Genomic DNA, 21,004 nt, shown 5'->3' on the forward strand with positions numbered 1-21,004 from the left:
TATGGAGAGACTGCTCTCAGCTGAACCTACTATAGGAATGGGAAATTAGATCTAACTGAGAAAGATGCTGGTCAAAGAGGTAGGTTCAGTTGAAGTCTAACTTTAGCCTCATCTAATGGGGCATTATGGAGCATGAATAACCACTATGAACAACACAGAATCGCTTGAGGCAATGGAGGTGACCCTGTATAGCCGGTGTCTATTAGTAACTGGCCGTGAGCTTCCTCTGAAAGAGATATTTACCTCTCCAGCATTTCTGGGTGATTTATTCCCCCTGGTCAAGGACAATTCTCAGAAGAATAGAACTGTGAACTATTTATAGCCAACACTCAAGCAGTAAGAAACTGGAGGCACTGTTTGGTAAAAGAGATCTGAGAGAGACAGTAATAGTGTTGCCTGATAATGGGGTCCCAGGAGACAACTCCTTAGACCTTAGAAGTCACTCCATTGTACCAACATTGTACCAACCAACATTAGGATGCTTTAATATCCTAATCTGATATGTAAGGGGCATAGTTTTGGAGTCTCTTCATCCCCACCCCTCAGATTGTTCATATCCTCCCCCAATATTCTTGATATCTTATGTACTAAATGGTCAAAGTATTTAGGTGGGATTGGGGACAATAGCATATGGACCCCAATTGTTTCATAAAATAATAATAGTGACTGTTGTTACTGTTGCAATGATGATGACGATTTGGCAGGGAAGCCCATGTGGTAGTTCTGTTGGCTCACTTGTTCTACATTGAGGTTGTTTCCTTTATCAGGAGGTAAAGATGATGGAGGTCACATGGCCCATGGGGTTTAGTGACCCTTCCTCATGATTCCCATCTCCTGAACTATACACCACCATAGAAATCTCACACCATCTCAAGAATACCATACCAACTAAGGTAAACCTTTCCCACTCCTGAGGTAGACTTTGACTCTGGTCCCTTGATTTGTTTCTAGCAGCCTATTTCAGATGCTAAGACAAATACTCAGGTCATACTGCCAGTTTCAATAACACAAAGACAATGGCCAGACAGAACACATTTTCAGCCTGCTGAAAATATTTTACTGGAGAAAATCAATGGAAATTTAAAAAATAGTGTGTCTGTCCCCCATCATCCACTTCCAATATGTCCAGTGCACTAGTATTCAGTAGGACTGCATGTAGATTCCAAGAGAGGAACCTGCCCCTTGCACAGAAGGGATTTTTGAGTCATATGTTTGAAGAGGAGCCAGTTCCTCCTCTAGCTTGATCAGCAGGCTGAAGTTCAAGCCCAGAGACTGCAGCTGTTCAACATAACAGAAACTCAGTACCTTAGTTCTATCACCTGAGCATTCACAGTCAGGAGAGCACCAGCTAGAACATGGTCTGTAGGTTTTAGCTTTTATGATGTGGAAGAAAGGTGACCTGATTCTTCACTTCATTTGTCTACCATTTACAGCATTCCACTATAGCTAATTTCTATAGAATTTCAGAGGAAGACTAGAGGAATAAGAAATCAGCCTTAAACAACTTAAAGTCTCACTTTCATTTTCATACAGTAGAGTTGAAATGTTTTTTTTTTTTTTTACACTGTGATCTCTCTACCCAAGAAGAAACTTAGAAACATAAGATGTAGCTGGAAGAATGTTAGCAATCATCTAGTTCAATATCCACAGGACAGAATTTTCAGCAGAGATGAAGATACAAGTTTCATCAAATGCTGTGTCAGTTCAGGTCGTCTGAGAGGTGCAAGATGAAATTAGACATGCCAGAGCTTTTATGGGAGATGTCTGTCAAGGATAAAAGGAGACAGGCAGGAATGGGCAGGGCAACATTCAAACTGTGATTCAGGTCTGACACTTATGAAAGGAGAGAGTTAAAGAAACAATGAATAGGAAGAGTTCATGCATTTTAAGTAATTTTCAGCCACCATGGTGAGGTGTGCTCAAGCAACTACTGTCGTTACTAAGTAGATTTAGAAAATAAATATACAGAACACACAGCTAAGTTTTGTTGTTGTTGTTGTTGTTATTGTTTTTTATTGTGATGTGGGGAAGGGCACAGAGAGGGAGAGAGAGAATCTAAAGCAGGCTCCACACTGTCAGCACAGAGCCAGACACTGGGCTCGAACTCATGAACCATGGGACCGTGACCCGAGCCACAATCAAGAGTCAGACACTTAACTGATTGAGCCACCCAGGCTCCCTACAGCTAAACTTACATTTCAGACCAACAAAAAATATTTTTTAGTATATTTATTCCCCAAATATTGCATGAATACCTATAGTAAAAAATTACTAATAATTGATCTGATATTCAAATTTAATTGGTGTCCCATCTTTTACCCAGCAAACCTAATTATAGGAATTCCCTTGAGTGGCACTAGTACCCCCACTGTGTTTAGTCACTGAGTGGGAAGTAGGGCCTTGATACAAGCATCATTACTGACTGAAAGAGGGAATAGCTAGAGCTTCCAGCCATCTATGATGCTCACAGTAAACTATCTTGAAGGAAATTTGCATTGCATAAATGCATATCTGCACAGACTCATTAGACAACACACACACACACAAAAAAAAAAAAACTTGGACCACTTACTAGGCATTTCCTAAAGACTAGAAACACCTACAGGGCTGATGCCTGACTCTTACTTGCCTAAAACACCCAGAGGGCTAGAAGTGGGCTGGCTAGTGAGTGAGTCATAAAAGAACTGAATGTTTTGGATGTCTTTCATTTCCAGAGTTTGTTCTGGCAAAGGATGTGTGTGCATTTTCCATAACACAGATGGGCCAGAAAAAGAATGATGGCAGTGTAGGTTGATCTTAAATACTATCAATCAAAGATGACTGCCTAACATAGACTTAGGATAGAGACTAGTGGTATGATCAGTGAACAGGGGCTGAGGAAGGAATCAACAACAACCCAGAGATGCATCACTTGAATCAGTGAAGTACAGGTGAGATATCCCAGGGATGAGGTATTTCCAAAAAGAAATAAAAGGTCTACACAAATCACATTTTTTCTGTGGCAACTAATAGCCCTAAAATCTTAATAGCTTATAAGAACAAAACATATTTCTCATTCTGGTCACATGACAGCTGCAGCTTGGATGGACAATATGAGCTCAGAAGTTCTTCTATCCATGTGTCTTATGGTTCAGAAATCTAAATTGGAAGAGAAGTAATATGAAGGGTGTGCTGTTCTCATGGCCGACAGATCTCCAGGGGATGAGATGAAACACACTTGCTCTGTATAGCCCCTATTTGGAACTCTTGACATGGTCACATCTGCCCCTGCCAATAGTCAAAGTCAGCATTCTGGCCAAGCCCAAAGTCATCAGGATGAAGGGCCTGTTGGGAAGTACTATGAAGTCACATGGCAAACAGCACAGAAGAATAATCCTATCACAAGGAGGGGACATCTATTGGGGAATTATTATGGGTTTAAATGTGTCCTGCTAAAAAATGTATGTTGGAGTCCTAAGCCCTAGTACCTCAGAATGTACTCTTATTGGGACAGGGACTCTTCACAGAGGCAATCAAGTTAAAATGAGGTCATTAGCGAATGTCCTAATCCAATACAACTGGTGTTCTTATTTTAAAAAATGGGGACATAGAGATACAGGCACAGGGTGAATGTCACGTGAAGATGAAGATTCTCTGCCAGAGGTCAGGGTGAAGCATCTATAAGCCACAGAATGGCAAAGACTGCCAGCAAATCACCAGAACAAAATGGTAGTTTTAAACATCTGCCAAGTTCAGAAAGGACCCAAACCAGATCATGAACTATAGATCATAGCAAAAAAGGACTTTCCCGCTCCTGTTTCCTAATACTCCCTTTCACCCTCCAACCCATAAGGAATCAGTAACAACAGCATTCCCTGTTTAAACTGAAACTGGAAGAAGCCTCTAATTCACATCAGATTCAGATTTGGGGCTATTATATAAAGATGGACAATTTGACTACTGAATAGAGATCATGTTTTGTGACCAAAAGTGACCATAAGTCTTTACAATACCTAATAATAGTCAGAGATGTCACAGGTCCTGGTCAAGTTTTTCATTCAGGGCCAAGGAAAAAATTAGGCCTCGGAGCAAATTTAAAGAAACAATAAAAAACAAAAAATAAAGTAGCTATAATTATATTCAAGAGTTGTGCTTGTTTGAAGAAACAAACTTATTTTACAAATGAAGAAACCTGGGTTTACAGAATATAAATGAATTGCTTAAGGTCAAACAACTAATTAGTGGCAGAGCTGGGACCAGATCCAGATTTTTCCCATTCCATTTAATTTCCACTACACTCGGCTGACTTATCTTGCAGACTGCAGAATTATTTTTAAACTATCAGAAGTGCCTTCTTTTCATGTAGCCACACTGAAAAAGTCTGGCAGTTACTCAGATTGTTAAACATAGAGTAACCACATAACGCAGCCAGTCCACTCTTAGTCATATATCCAAGAGAAATAAAAACATATGTTCAACAAAAACTTGTATACAACTTTACAACTGTTCATAGAAGCATTATTCATAATAGTACAAAAAGTAGATGCAGTCCAAATGTCCATCAACTGATGGATAAACAAAATGCGGTAGATATACCATACAATGGAATATTATTCAGCAATAAAAGGAATGATGGATGGTAACTAGACTTAGTGTTGTGAACATTTTACAATATACACAAACACTGAACTGTCATGTTATACATCTGAAACTACTATGTTATATGTCAATCAGATCTCTATAAACAATAATTTATGAAGGAAGGAAGGATTGAAGTGCTGACATACACTAAAACATGAAGAATCTTTAAAAACATGCTAACTGAAAAAGCAGGTCACTAAAGACCACATATTACATGATTCCATTTACAAGAAATGTCGAGAATAAGTAAATCTATAGCTAGGAAAGTAGATTTGTGACTGTCTATGAATGGAAGAAATGTCAGTAATAGGGTACGATTGTTAACAGACACAGTTTTTTTTTTTTTTCAATGTCATTAAAACATTCTGAACTTAGTGGGGATAGTGGCTCAATTTTGTGAGTATACCAAAAATGACTGAACTATACAATTTAAATGAGTGAATTTTATATCTGAAATATATCTCTATAAAGGTGTTTAAAAAAAGAAATGCATTTTTCCCTAAAGTAAAATCATTCCATATCTTAACATTTTATTTTTACTAAACAAAACAACAACAGCAAAACTACTTTTTTTTTTTTTTTTTTACTAATTCAAATCTCTCTGCAATTTGTCCTCTTTTGGTCAGCAACTTAGGCAAAACCTTAGAACATACTTAGCAGAAAGTGTGCCATCTGGTTCAAATAAGAATATGCCTTACTACCAACAAAAAGAGCAGCTTATCAGTTTATCTAAAAGAAATCCCATTGAGTTTTTCACTAAAGCCAGCACTTTTGCTGCTCTAACAAGTTTTAGTGAACCTGAATTTATATCTTGTCCTCTCAACCAACTCAGCAGCTCATATACTCATGTCTTATCACTTAGACCTCAACAGCCTTAATGTCAGCATATATCACTCATGAGTTAATACCTAAAATGTAGTACTTTCACTTTCCATAAAATAACGACCTTCAGATACCCCAAAGAGTGTGGATTGGTCAGTCTCTCTCCATTTCTTCTTCAAAATACTGGTAGAATCCCATGAAGATACGACATAATCTTAAGAAGTAAAACTTCCAAAATACATTCGTTTCTTCACCAAGTTATAAAGATTAGCAGATTAGCCCTTTGTGATTTGATGTATCTATAGCCAACAAAATATTATGAGCGTAAGGATGATATGAATATTTTGGAATATTAGGCATCATAAAACTCAGTCATTGGTGATAATTTAACTCCGTAATGAGACTGTAACCAGTTTCACGTTCCTTTTAGTGTCTCCATCACAAACACAATTGAAGGTGAGGTCAGCCTAGAGAGGCCTTTAAATGATTTTGCAGGAAATCTTACTGACAAAAGTGCATTAAATATATGGAAGGTAGTTGGAAAGTGGACTTGGAAGGTATTCTACAATCAATAGAGATAATGTAAATAATATTACTGGCTAAAGATACCTCACATTGTCCTTATGAAGATATTTTTGTCTTCATCTGTTTGACATTAATGCTCCTTTTGACAGCATCGATCACCTACCTTCACCCTGCCTAAACTTTCTTCTCTTGGCTCTGTAATCTCATACTACCTTTTCTCTTATACTGCATTTACCTCCATATTTCTTTTGTTATGTCTGGTATTTTCATCCATTTTATCTCTTGAAATCATGAAAATTAAAGTTTCCCAATCTTGAAACTTTTGAGAGGGCTCTTTGTCTCTCCATCTTTTTCCATCTCTATTTCTGATACATGATCTTTTGAGCTCTCTTTTTGAGCAGGTGGTTGTAAGAGTATAACAAAAGTAGACTAGTAGATGGAAAAAGAATAAAACCACAATGGAAGTGGGAGAAAATATGAATTTGAAACCCAGGTATAATAGCAGAGTATATGAAAAAAATAATATTTCATATAGATGTTGTTTGGGAAGAACATAGTAAATGGAAGTATTGTGGTTTGGGGTTGCAACATGAGCTTATGCCCCTGTTGGACCTGAGGTAAATTCTAATCCTGTCATTCACTAAATATTTTACCTTAGAAAACTTACATAATCTTATCCAAGCTTCAGTTTCCAGATGTAAAATTTAGATAAGTTGTAATTAAGGTGTGTGTGTGTGTGTGTGTGTGTGTGCGCGCGCGTGTGTGTCTGTCTGTCTTTCATAATGGTTTAAGGCAAAAGTGGTATTTCTCTTTCCTGAGCTTAATAACTAGAGTTCACACCTGAAAACAAAAGGCATAAAGTAATGTATTCTATGTGTAGTGATTTATTAGCCTTGGGAACAAACCCCTACTCTACATAATTTGTTGAGGTGTATCATTTCAGCAGAACTAACACAATAACACTCATACCCCTACATCCACTCCAAATCATGGTATTATGATAATTTCTGGTATTAAATTTCCTGAGTCAATGGATGTGGACATTCAGGTGTCCTGAACTGCTAAAACATGGAGAATCTGGCAGCAAAGAGATATTGGAGCAGAAAGACAGTCCCAGGTTGGCATTCTATGTTGCCACTAATAGAGATATATGGATTTCCATACTAGTTAAGTGGATACTACAGAAAGCACAGAAAATTAATAAGATCATCAGAATGTGTTTCAAAGAACCAATACACGCAACCTTAACTCATAAAGGGATGCCTCTCCTCTTTGATTCATTCAGGTCCACTTTGGGACTCTCCAGGAGTGTTTTAAAGATTTTATGATAGAAGTTTTGCACAGCTTTTACAGTATTTACTACGTATTTTCTCTTTTGTTATTATGGAAAATAGCGCTTTTATTCTTAAAAATGACTTCCATCTGAATATAATTTGCGTATGTGATAACTACCTATTTCAGAGATTAGTTCCATATCCTGTTACTTAAAAAATTATATTGTTGTATTTTCTTGATAGATTCCCTTTATACTAGTTTCCTATTGATGCTGTAATAAACTACCATAAACTTAGTATCTTACTATAACACAAATCCACTTTCTTTACAGTTCTGAAGGTCAAGAGTCTGAAATCGGTTTTACTGGACTAGAGAAGCCCTATCTGGGTGTTGACAGGACCGGTTCCTCCTGGAGGCTCTCGAGGAGAATCTGTTTCCTTGCCTATTTTGGCTTACAGAGGCTGCCTGCATTCTTTGGCTCACAACCTCATTCCTCTATATTCAAGCCAGCAGTGGAGCATCTTCAAATCCCTTCCTCTTGGTACTTCTGCTCCCACTGTCCTATCACCTTCTATCTGACTCTGATACTTCCTATGTCCCTCTAATAAGGAGCCTTGTGATTATATTAGACCTACCTAGATTACGCAGGATTATCTTCCCACCTCAAGGTTCTTAATCACATCTGCAAAGTCCCTTTGCCAGGAAGGTCACTGAGATATTCCAGTGATTAGGACATGGGAGCATACAGGGATCATTAATTCATTCTACCACACTCTTTGATTTCCTGGACATCCAGACATCTAATTTGCAACTAAAGAAATTTGAGGTCTTCTTTATTTTTTTTTCTTATAAGTCTAGTTACTTAATCTTGCTCAACTGCATTGGCTAAATTGAACAGTAAACTATTAAATAATTGCAGTGATAGTGGGCCATATGAATGTCTTCTCTAGAAAAAAAAATCTATTCAATTCCTCTGCTCAATTTTTTTTAAAATTTTTATTCTCAGGTTAGTTAACATACAGTCTTGGCTTCAGGAGTAGAATCCAGTGTATCATCACTTACATATAACACCCGGTGCTCATCCCAACAAGTGTCTTCCTTAATGCCCGTCAACCCTCAGTCTGTATTTAAGAGTCTCTTATGGTTTGCCTCCCTCTCTGTTTTTATCTTATGTTTCCTTCCCTTTCTCTATGATCTTCCGTTCAAGTTTCTCAAATTCCACATATGAGTGTAATCATGTGATATCTATCTTTCTCTGATTGACTTATTTCAGTTAGCAAAATAACTTCCAGTTCCATCCACGTTGTTGCAAATGGCAAGATTTCATTCTTTTTCATCACTGAGTAGTATTCCATTGTATATGTATGTATATATATATATATACATACCACATGTTTTTAAACCATTCATCAGTTGGACTTTTGGGCTCTTTCCATAATTTGGCTATTGTTGATAGCACTGCTATAAATATTAGGGTGCATATGTCCCTTCGAATCAGCATCTTTGTATCCTCTGGATAAATTCCGCATAGTGAAACTGCTGCATCATAGGGTAGTTCCATTTTTAATTTTTTGTGGAAAGTCCGCCCTGTTTTCCAGAGTGGCTGCAACAGTTTGCATTCCCACCAACAGTGCAAGTGGAGTTCCCCTTTCTCCACATCCTCACCAACATCTGTTGTTTCCAGAGTTGTGAATTTTAGCTACCCTGACTGGTGTGAGGTGGTATCTCATTATGGTTTTGGTTTGTATTTCCCTGATGATGAGTGATGTTGAGCATCTTTTCATGTGTATGTTTGCCATCTGGATGTCTTCTTTGGAAAAGTGTCTATTCAGGTGTTCTACCCATTTCTTCACTGGATTCTTTTTTGGGTGTTGAGTTTGGTAAGTTCTTTATAGATTTTGGATACTAACTCTTTATCTGATCCATCATTTGCAAATATCTTCTCCCATTCCACAGGTTGCTTTTTAGTTTTGTTGATTGTTTCCTTTGTTGTGCAAAAGGTTTTTATCTTGATGAGGTCCCAATCGTTCATTTTTGCTTTTATTTCCCTTGCCTTTAGAGACATGTCAAGTAAGAAGTTGCAGTGGCCAAGGTCAAAGAGGTTGCAGCCTGTTTTCTCCTATAGGATTTTGATGGTTTCCTGTCTCACATTTAGGTCTTTCATCCATTTTGAATTTATTTTTATGTATCCTCTGCCCATTTTTTAATTATGTTGTTTCTTTTGTTACTGAGTTGTATGAGTTCTTTATACATTTTGGATATTAACCACTTAACGATACATGGTTTGCAAATTTTTTTTTCACATTCGTAGATTGACTTTTTATTTTGTTGATTGTTTCTTTTGCTGTGTAGAGCTTTTTAGTTTGATATAGTCCCACTTTTTGATTTTTGCTTTTGTTGCTTGTGGTTTTGGTGTCATATATAAAAAATCATATGTACATATACATATATATTCATATATATACATATATATACATGTATACATATATATATATATATATATATATATATATATATATATATATATATTCCTTTAAGATAAATTTGTAGGATTGAAATTGTAGGGTCAAGTATTGTATACTTTAATGTTTTGTATTTTCCACTATAATTTTAATTTTTCACATTACATATTATTTTCTCTGGATTATAAACAGTTCACTACATTTGTAGAGTATGAGTTTTATTATAAGACAGGTGTCTTCTCTTCAATGCATAATGAATTATTTAAATACCATTTAATAGTCTGTTCTTCCATCACAGTATTGAAATCCCCTCTACTAAAATATTAAATTTTCATACATGCATGATTCCATTTCCAGTCTGCATTTCACCAATTTATGAGTACAATACCACAACATTTTAATTATGGCAACTATAATAAATTCTGATACTGTGATAGTACAAATGCCACCAACATTATTTTGATCCAAAAATGTTCTTGACTTTTGGATGTATTTACCCTTATGAATGAAATGTAGAGTCCTTTTGTCAAATTTTTAAAAGTATCTCTAAAGTTTTAATGAATATTGAGTTAGGTTTATGGATTAATATGAAGAATTATATCTGCAAATACTGAATGCTTCCCTCCAATAACTCAATATTTGTGTATACTTTAATTGTATCATTATATTTTTGTTCAATATTGTACAAATTTTTTAATAAATATTTTTGTGTTTCTTTTTTAAAGTCGTTTTTATTCACACATATGTATTTGTAAATAGATATACAAAAGTCTCTCTGTGCACATATAGAGCCTAATAGTTGACCAAAAATCAAGAGAGCCCTGTGCAGACTTCTGGGCTCTTTCTCTGTAGTTTTCTCTCTCTCTCTCTCTTTCTTTTTTTTTCCTTCTGCTCAGTAGGGTCACTGTTCTCTGGACTCTATCCCCCTGGTGCATTTAGGTAGGAACACAAGATGAATAGATAACATATGCAGAGTGTGAAGTTTTCCCTCTCTCACTGATCCAGTACTGTGAGCCCTATTGCCCAACGGCTAAAACATATTTCTTCATATATTTCGTTGTACTTCATATCTGTTTACCATGGGAGATATTCACTGATCTGTTGTGGCAGGAACTGGAAGCCTTCCTACATTTAATATATATATTACTGTGTAATTAAATAACCAAATAATATATGTATCATAATATTAAGATAAGAATCATAATACCTACTTCCTAATTTATGAATAGAAACGAATAAATCCTTTAAAGTACCCATGTAACACTTCTGTATTCTCTCTTTTTGCCTAACCTGTACCCTGCATACAGTCTGTCTCCTGAATCCCACCACTTCCTTTTCACCTTCTCTACCTCTTCCAGTTTATTCTGGTTCCCTCCTACCTCCTTGGCTGCCTTTCTTCCACTCATCTTTTCCTCTTCCTCCTCCTTATTTTGGGTTTCACTTCCTCTACCATTATTTTATTTTTCTGTTCTTATTATCAAGACTTATTACTTATTGAATATAACATTATTCTTTTTGTACATTTTCAATGGGGATGACAAGATTAGTAACCTTCAGCCTTTATTCTTTTCTACAATTGCCCCTTGTATTAGTAAAAATACTCTTTGGCGGATTATTTGCTCTGGGGTGCACCTGTGTTTGACATATGTTTTCTTCATTACTGTTGATGAATAATTCACCTGTAATTTCTATTAGCATTTTTTTATATTTAGATGAGTATATTTATTAAAATAAACTAATAAAATAAAATAACAAAAGGATTTTTTATTTATTTGAACTTCAATAAGAGCATGTGGTATGATTTAAACTTTTATAAAATTTGATGAGAGTTATTCTTTCTTAATAACATATGATCCATTTTATATATATTTCAGAAGAATAGGACTTACATTTATACTATGTACATATGTATTAAATACATATTTAAATATGAATGTTTATTATGTTTTATAAAACTGTATCTTAATTTTTGATCTACTACATTTATCAACGATCAAAATAATTAGGTTGATATCTGCTACTGTGATGAACAATGTAAAGAATGAGATTTTATATATCTATTTATTTACAATTGCATGTAAATAATTATGTAATTAAGGTTACTATTTCAGTAGTGAAATATGATATCTCCATGCAATTCAATACTGTAAGTTTATATATTTAATGTTTATTATGTGAATACAAATTTTGAATTTTTTTGAAGTACTGAACATTTTATCACTTTTCTATCATTAACATAGCATTTTGCCTTAAATTATAAATTTCTTCATATTGTTGATATTTCTACAACTAACCTAGCACTATTTTCTTTAAAATGTCTACTATAACTTTTTCCATCATTTTACTTTGTATTTTTGGATCTGAATTTTTATCTGGTCTCACAAACAGGATATAGAATGTCCAAAACTCTAATATGAAATTTTCTATTATTAAAATGTGAAATTAAGTATATTTACTTTACTTACTGATATGTATGAACTTCTGTGTCCCATCTTACTTTTTGCTTTTGATACCACATTTTTTCTGTTTTTCTAATGGATATTTTTGGATATAGAATTATTCTACTTGTTAGGTTTTTTTTTTTTCATTCTTTCACTCTGCTAGTTTGGGAAATTATATACTATTCCTATTTCTTAAAATTTACCCTTAAAATTTTACCTTCCAAACTTAATTTATCAAAAGTAAAATTTAATCACTATCTCAGTCTTCTCCCAAAATGAAAAAAAAAAAATCTTAGAATACACTAAGAACAAAATTTGACCACTGATCATGATCTTTTCAACTCCCTCAATTTAAACATTATGAACATATTTTTTACCACTAACATGTTATGTGAACCATACAATTACCAATTCCTAATTTTAAAAAATGGGTAAAAGGGAGTGCAAAACACAGGCTTCCAGTTATGGAGTAAATAAGTCATGGGAATAAGAGGTACAGCATAGGTAATATAGTCAAGGACATTATAATTGTGTCATATGGTAACAGGTGGTAGTTATAGTTGTGGAGCATAGCATAATATACAGAATTATTAAATCACTGTATTGTATACCTGAAACTAATGTAACATTATACTAAAAAAAATCCTTCAAGCATTTCAGATCTATTTTCTGGTATCCTCTCTTCCTTCTTCCCTTCCTTTCTTTCCTTCCTTTCCACTCTTCCTCCCACCCTCCCTCCCTTCTTTTTTTTTTTCTTTTTTACTAAAGTAAAAAAGTAAAAAAGAATTTCCTTTAGAAATTCCTTTAGTGAAGGGGTACCTGGGTGTCTCAGTCGGTTGAGCGTCCGACTGCTGACTTCGGCTCAGGTCATGATCTCGGCAGTTTGTGAGTTCAAGCCCCACGTTGGGCTCTGTGTTGACAGCTCAGAGCCTGGAGACTGCTTCAGATTCTGTGTCTCCCTCTCTCTCTGCCTCTTCCCGGCTCATACTCTGTCTCTCTGTGTCTCTCAAAAACGAATAAGCGCTAAAAAAAAAAAATAGTCCTTTAGTAAAGATATATGGGTGGTCTCAGTTTTTACTTAACTGAAAATGTCTCTATTGAGACAATTTTCCTTGTTCTCCAAATGTATATTTGCTGAATACACAATTTTAGTTGACAACTACTTTCTCAGAGCATTTTAAAGCTATTTACCACTTTGCCTAGTTTCAATTTTTGCTACTGAAAATTTGCTATATTTTTCCTTCCTTTGTAGAACATCTTTATTTCCTTCCCCTTCTCAGTTTTTCCTGATAATATTTATTACCATCCAACATATTGTCAACAGAAAAACTCATGGTCCCCAATTTTGATAGGATCCATGTTTTCTAAGTTTCACAGAGAATTATCTTTCATTAAACTCTCTCAAGAGTTTTGAGCTCTGTTTATGTTTCTCTGACAGAGGTGACAGAAGTTTCTCTACAAAAGGGAGACTAATTCAGACTCCTGTTTTCCCTGACAATTCCTCGGCTGACCATTTCCGTTAGGTTTCTGGTTCCTTTTTGTCTGAGGTGACATTTACATGCATGGTGTACCAAAGGATACTCCTGTCAGGCCATTGAAAGGTGCTGTGGTGATTGACCTGGACTTCCCATAACCTCTCAGCCAGGGCCTTATGAAGAGCTGCAAATCACCACCAGTCTTTTGTTGCCTTCCAGTTGTTTACCCAGAAAATTCAGCCTTTTTTCTTTGTTCTTTTCTATTTTTTTTAATGTTTATTTTTGAGAGAGAGAACAACAGAGAGTGAGCAGCGGAGGGCAGAGAGAGAGGGAGACACAGAATCTGAAGCAGGTTTCAGGCTCTGAGCTGTCAGCACAGAGCCCAATGTGGGGCTCAAACTGATGAACTGTGAGATCATGACCTGAGCTGAATGAAGTCAGACACTTAACCCACTGAGCCACCCAGGCGCCCCCAGCCTCTCTTCTTTGGTCTCAAGGGCCTCATGAGCCCAAATGCCCCTACTTAATATCCCATGTGAGGAAGCAGTAATGGAAAGATCATGTGGCTTCCAAAAGTTGTTGGGATAGACCACACAATAAGGCACCCAAATTACAACTTGGCTAAATATACTGAGGATATAGGTACACCCTAGTAAAGACTTCTGCCTTTGAGCAGGTCACCTCAAAGACTTGCCATCCTTACTAGTTGTTGGTTGTTTTTATTTAATCAAATAAATAAATATTGAGTTTTAATTAGTATACAAGACAACACATACATTTTAAGTAGACAGTCTGATGAGTTCTGATAAATGGATACAAACATGGAACCACTAGTTTCATAAATATAGAACATTTCTATCAATATAAAATATTCTTATTCCTTTATAGTCAATTCCCCTAAACCCATGCCCCAAGCAACCACTGATGTGTTGCTATTACTAGAAATTAGCCTACCTATTTGAAAACTTTATACAAATAAAATAATTCAATAGGTACACATTGTTCTGGTGTCCATTACTCGGCCATTGTTGTGTCATCAGATGTTCATTTGATTTATTGCCAATTAGTATTCCATTGTGCAAACATACCACGATTTGCTTCCACGTTCACCTGTTGATGCACATGTGGTTCATTTCTAGTTCCTGGGCTATGAATAAAGTTGCTATAAACATTGTGTGGACGTCCTTTTGTGGACGTACATTTTCATTGCTCTGAGATACTTACCTATATTATAATGAAATATGTGGTAAGTATAAATTTAAATTAATAAATACATTGTCAACATATTTTCAAAAGTGGTTGTACCACTTTACAATCTCAACAGCAAGATGTTTCAGTAGCTCTACATTTCTGTCAACACTTGATATTATTAGTCTTCTATCCATTCTAGTGGATGTGAAGTGATATCTAATTATGCCCCTAATTTGCACATCCCTGATAAAATAATGATATTGGCCTTTTACTTAAACATGTTAAATGTGGGTCAATTTCTGTACTTTATCTATCTATCTTCATGCAAATGCCATAATACCTTGTTTTGTATAGACTTATGGTACAGCTATATATGAGGTTTTACTAAGTTCTACAATCTTATTTGTTTCCAAGTTTGGGGTATTGAGGAAATCTTGAATTTCCATAGGAATTTTAGAATATATTTAATGAATCCTACAAAAAAAAAAGTTTTCTAGATTTTTTAGGGAGGAAGATAGCATTGAATCTATAGGTTAATTTGGAGAAGACTGAAATCTTAACATTATAGAGTTACAATAAATAAATAATCATGGTGTAGTTCTCCATTTATTTAGGCTTCTTTTCTGAGTTGTTTGTACTATTTTGGATAAAGATCTTGGACCTCATTACCAAATTTATTTCAAAGTAATTATGATGTTGGGCACCTGGGTAGGCTCAGCTGGCTGAGATCTAACTTTGGCTCAGGTCATGATCTCATGGTTCATGAATTCGAGCCTGGGATCGCTGCTGTCAGTGTGGAGGCCTCTTCGGATCCTCTAGTCCCTTCTCTCTCTGCCCCTACCCCACTTGTGCTCTCTCTCTCTCTCTCAGAAATAATATTTTTTAAAAAGTAGTTATGATGTTTATAATACTTTACTGGTATATTTTAATTATTTATATTTGATTTTTTATATATATAGAAATAACATTATTTTAAAATTGACTTCTAGTCATTGTCCTTGCTAAATTCACTAATAAAGTCTAGTATTTTATTAAGTTGTATTATTCTTATTCCTATTGCTGCATTTTTTAAAAATATTTTGTTCTTTTTTTTAATGTTTATTATTTATTTTGAGACAGAGAGAGACAAGGCATGAAAGAAGGAGGGTCAGAGAGAGGGAGACACAGAATCTGAAGCAGGCTCCAGGATCTGAGCTGTCAGCTCCAGCCCAGGGCTCGAACTCACAGACTGTGAGATCATGACCTGAGCCAAAGTCAAACGCTTAACCAACTGAACCACCTAGGCGCCCCTCCTATTGCTTAATTTTACTTGCTAAGATTTTGTTGAAGATAGTTAATTTTATATGAATAAGGAATATTGATCTGTATTATTTTTTAATTTCCACCATATGTGTCTAATTTTGTTACAGAAGTTATGCTAGCTTAATCAAATAGTCTGAAAAACATTCCTTCTTCTACCTTCTAAAAGATTTTATGCAATATTGGTTTTTATTTATTTCTTAAATGTTTGTTAGAATGTACTAATGAAATCATCTTATTCTGGAGTTTATTCCCACTCCCACCCTGGAAATCTTTTATTTTTTTTTACAAATTTAATTCCCTTAATTGGAACCGTTTGGATTTTTTTTTCTTGATTCAATTATTATAAGAGATAGCAAGTCAAAATTGTTAAATTTTTACATATCTCTTTATCCGTTTCCACATTTTACATCTCATTTCTTTTAGCTTTATTCTGGGTAATTCTTTCTTTTTTTTGGGAGGAGTAATTCTTTCTGATTCATATTGTGGTAAAAGTATTTTATTTTTAGCCGTATTATTTAATCTGCTTTTAAATTCACCATTATATTTTCATGTTCAACACTTCAATATTTTATATTTCTATGAGTTTGATTTGTTTCATTTTAAAATATCTCCAGATAAATTTGATATCCTTTTGATTCTAGAATGTTTTTTTCATTTCTCCTTTTTAATTTAATAGTTTATACATGGTTATATTATAGTCTGCATGCTATTGTCCTTATGTTATGTTGATTTTATTCTGTGTGAACACTGAGTGTCTAAATGAAAGATTCTCCAATGCAGAAAAATTTGCAATAGGTGTGCTGCATCCCTGTAAAATATTTAGACCACTTAGAGACTCTCTGGACTAATGCAAGTCTCAAAGTCAGTCTTCCCTTACGGTACTGCTGTCCAAAGGCTCAGTCACCTAATGGGAGTGGAGATGTATACTGATCCCTGCTCTGCTGTTTCATCTTTTGCTTTCACAGTGGTAGGTAATAAACACCTGGGGTTTTTTAACTTACTTTTGTAAGTTTAACAATATATTATAAAGAATATTCTTTTTTTATTTCCCCAAGAGTTTTTTTTTCTCTTTAATGAGAAAAACCTTAAGTTAATCAAGGAAGGCCTTCATACCACCTTAAGTAAATATCACTGCAAAGGTTTGATACAATGTTTTAACAAATGTTCCTTCAAACTTAACTAAATTAATTTTAGTATGCAAAATCCTATTTACTACATATATCCATAGAAGTCTACTTTCGTGGGGAATCAAATCTAACATACAGATTACAAGCTTTTATTTTAACTATAATAAACAATTTAAATATATAAATCATCCAGAAAATGTGTTTAACTTTCCAAAATCTAAAAATTAGGTAGCAAGTTTGACATTGCAATTTCTATGTGGTCATTTTTCCTTTTATTCACAATTTGTAATCAGTTTTTGTGAAATGTCATTTACTCACTCAAATTGAACATTTAACTAGGTCACACCCTATATTCATTCTCTGCAGCAGAATGGAATGAGAAATCATTCCAAGAAATATTATAAGAAATTTATGACTTCTTGCTTTGAATAATATGTGATTTATTAAAATTAGAAAAAGAAGAAGAGAGAATTGTAGGTTATACATATCACAAAGCTTTTCTCTGAGAAAATAACAAGGTTTAGTAAACTTTTTCTTATTATGAATACACTCAGATATTTTGTACCCTTCTACTTAATCTTCAAGCAATCTTAGGTCATCGTACATTCTCCAAGAACATCCAAACATGAATATATTGTGTATTGTGGCTGTTCAATATCCCCATGATATATTTATTAGCCTATCTCAACTTCAGTTTTAACAATATGCTGTTAGATTAGTTTTTTAAAAAAGACACTATTTTTTCCCTGAAAGACCTTAGAGATAATAGAATTTTACCTCCTTTATTTCTTTATAAATATCTTTCAAAAATAAACCTTGGAGAACTCCACATCTTATTATTTGGGGAGTTAAAGGGCTATTTTTGTCTGATCAAAAGGTAAGAACTATTCTTCTAGCAAATTTGTTCATATTGCTTAAATGCATTTCAACCATTTGTCTATTTTATTTTGTTGTCTTCACGTAACCTAATAATCCTGCTTCAGAATCCATTCCTCAATTTCAAAACAAAGACAATCCATGTCAAGGGTTTATAAATGGCAGTTCCATTAAATTACAACTTAAATCTTTTTGTCTCTTCAAAACTAGTGTTAGAATCTCACAGAATATTTACTATTTTTATTTAACACTCTGCTCTTAACCATTAATGCATGATGATAGCCTATATATATCTGTTTTCTATAGTCCTGTGTTATTTGTTTTCATTTGTTTTTGAGTTGACTTTATTGTACTTCTGGGCTCAAGAAAGATATATGAGTAATACTGAGAGAACTGGAGGTTGTGGAAGGATGCATTATCCAAAAATATCTTCCCCCACTGATTAACTGGAATTCTGAAATACTATTTGTTATTTGTGTCACTGGTTAATATTCGTTACGTTGATGACAATGCCTACTATGGGTCATATGCTTTATGTAATTTCCTAAAAGCCATTTTTTTTCCTTAGTGGGAAAGATAAAGAGAATAAAAAGAGATATTGAAAGATGGGACTAAGGAAAAAAGTGCTATAAAGTATGTTTCAGAATCCATTTTTACATTTCAGGCAAGGTACTAGCAGGATGAAATGACACACTGTAAACGAATAACTGAAGAAAGCATGAAGAGAATAATAATTACAAATTCATATGCAACATTAAGGGAACCAGTGACAGAAAGCAGTTACCATTCCTAGATCTGAAGGGGCAAGGAGAAGAGGAATCTATGTTAGTTTACTGAGTACCACAGACTGGATGGCTTAAACAAAATAAATTTATTTTCTCACAGTGGCTGAAAGGCAGAAATCAGATCAAAGTATAAGCAGAGTTAGTTCCAACTGAGGGCAGTGAAAGAGAGATCTGCTATGGGCCTCTTTCCTCAGCTTGCTGATGGTCGTCTTCTTGTGTCTTCTCATTACCTGTCCTCTGCATGTGTACAAGACCCAAAGAGGGTTGTAGCTATAGGAGGGCGGCCACTTGAGGGAACCTGCAGGTAGACGAAAGACTGAGGCACTGGCAAACTCCAGCCCAGCAAGAATGAAGCTAGGGGAAATGGTGCCCTACCTCTTTACCAACCTGTTCTCTGATTCTTTCTCAATGACTATAGGCAAAGCCCCAAGGGAAACAGAGGGTAGAAAGCCCAGTTGATTCTGTCCTCAGAGGTCAGTCTTGCAGGGTAGAGAACAAGCAGGAGAAGATGGGTAAGAGTGGATTTGGGGTGGCCAAAGGAGATACCCAGCACATGCAACTTCCAGAGAGTAATTCTCAAATCAGAGTGAGAAGAAAGGAAGAAGAGTTGTGTACAATGTCTCTTCAAATTATAAATATCCTCTCAAACCAACTTCTAAAACGCCTTTCTAAAGATTAGGGAAGTGAAATGGAAGAATCACAATAAAAGTGGGTCACAATTACTCTGAGAATCTTTCTATCTTTTATTTATGTTGGACTAGAAAAAAGTTGTGATCTATTATTTTAGGTAAGTTTTGTTCTGAGTGTAGTCTTTTTTTATGCAAAATATGTTTAGCACTGAACAACATGATGGAAGAAGACATCTATGAACCTCCATCCTCTCCCTTTCACAAGATTTTGATTCTTAAAATTCTAATATTGGATAATTATAAATTATACTAGAAAATTAATAGACGTCTATTCCAACCCATGTACTAGAAATAGGACAATGAAGCTAAGAGAGATTAAATGTAATGATCTTAACACAAATATGAACTGAGTAGGAAGAGAACTCAAGACTTCTTACTCCTTGTCCAAGAGTTTGTTCTGTTTGCTTTTAAATTTCATATTCTTTTATAGCCACTGCTAATTTTACTACCTAAAGACCAACACCACTAAAAATTGTATTAAGGGGTGCCTGGGTGTCTTAGTCAGTTAAATGACTGATTGCTGATTTCGGGTGTAATCACCTCAGGATACAAGAGGTCAATCCCCATGGCAGGCTGAGCATGAAGTCTGCTTGGGATTCTCTTTCTCCCTCTCTCAATCCCTCTCTCTCTCTCTCTCTCTCTCTCTCTCTGCCTCTCCCCCACTTGCTCATGTGTGCTCTCTCAAAATAAATAAACTTAAAAAAAAACTGTCCTGATTAGGTAGGTGTTCCTGATATGGACTTCCTGAACCCTCTAAATTTCTTTCAGTTATATAACAGAATTGCAATCATTTTCAGAACTAAACTACAGGCCCCTGAAGTGAGGACTGTACCTGCCTTATTCATCACAATATCATCTGTGCCAAGCAAGCATAATGCCCTACGTCTTATGAATAAATAGATCATTTTTGAGTATTAATACTATTTACAACCTCAGTTGTGATTTCAAGTAAGTAGTAATAGGATCAGTCAGAATAAAAAGGGAAAAAAAGAAATATCTTTTAACAACAAATCCAGAATAAGAAATCATATAAAAACTACATATATTGTAAAATTAATTTCATAATTCTAGTTGCCTAGATGAATACTTAGCTAGTACTTCCATATATGTATGAACATATCCCTTTTCTCTAATTATACATATTACATTGTGATTGTAGGATCTGCCCCTTCTTAACTAACTAAATTTGGAAATGTGGCCACAGGGTAATGAATTATATAGTCTCTCCAATAACTTAAGTCTTACAGAATGTTCTTTAATAAAGCCTTTTACAACTTCTTAAGTGAACCAATTTAAACAAATGAAGAATTTTCAATAGGTTAATTTACTTGGATATGTTAAACCTTGAAGAGAGGTCTAGGCTAGGACCTTGCTTTCAGTTTATTACCAAGCTTATAAATGTAATTTCCATAAA

Source organism: Panthera onca, chromosome F1, assembly GCF_046562875.1.
Source record: "Panthera onca isolate mPanOnc1 chromosome F1, mPanOnc1 haplotype 2, whole genome shotgun sequence".
Taxonomy (NCBI): Eukaryota; Metazoa; Chordata; class Mammalia; order Carnivora; family Felidae; genus Panthera; species Panthera onca.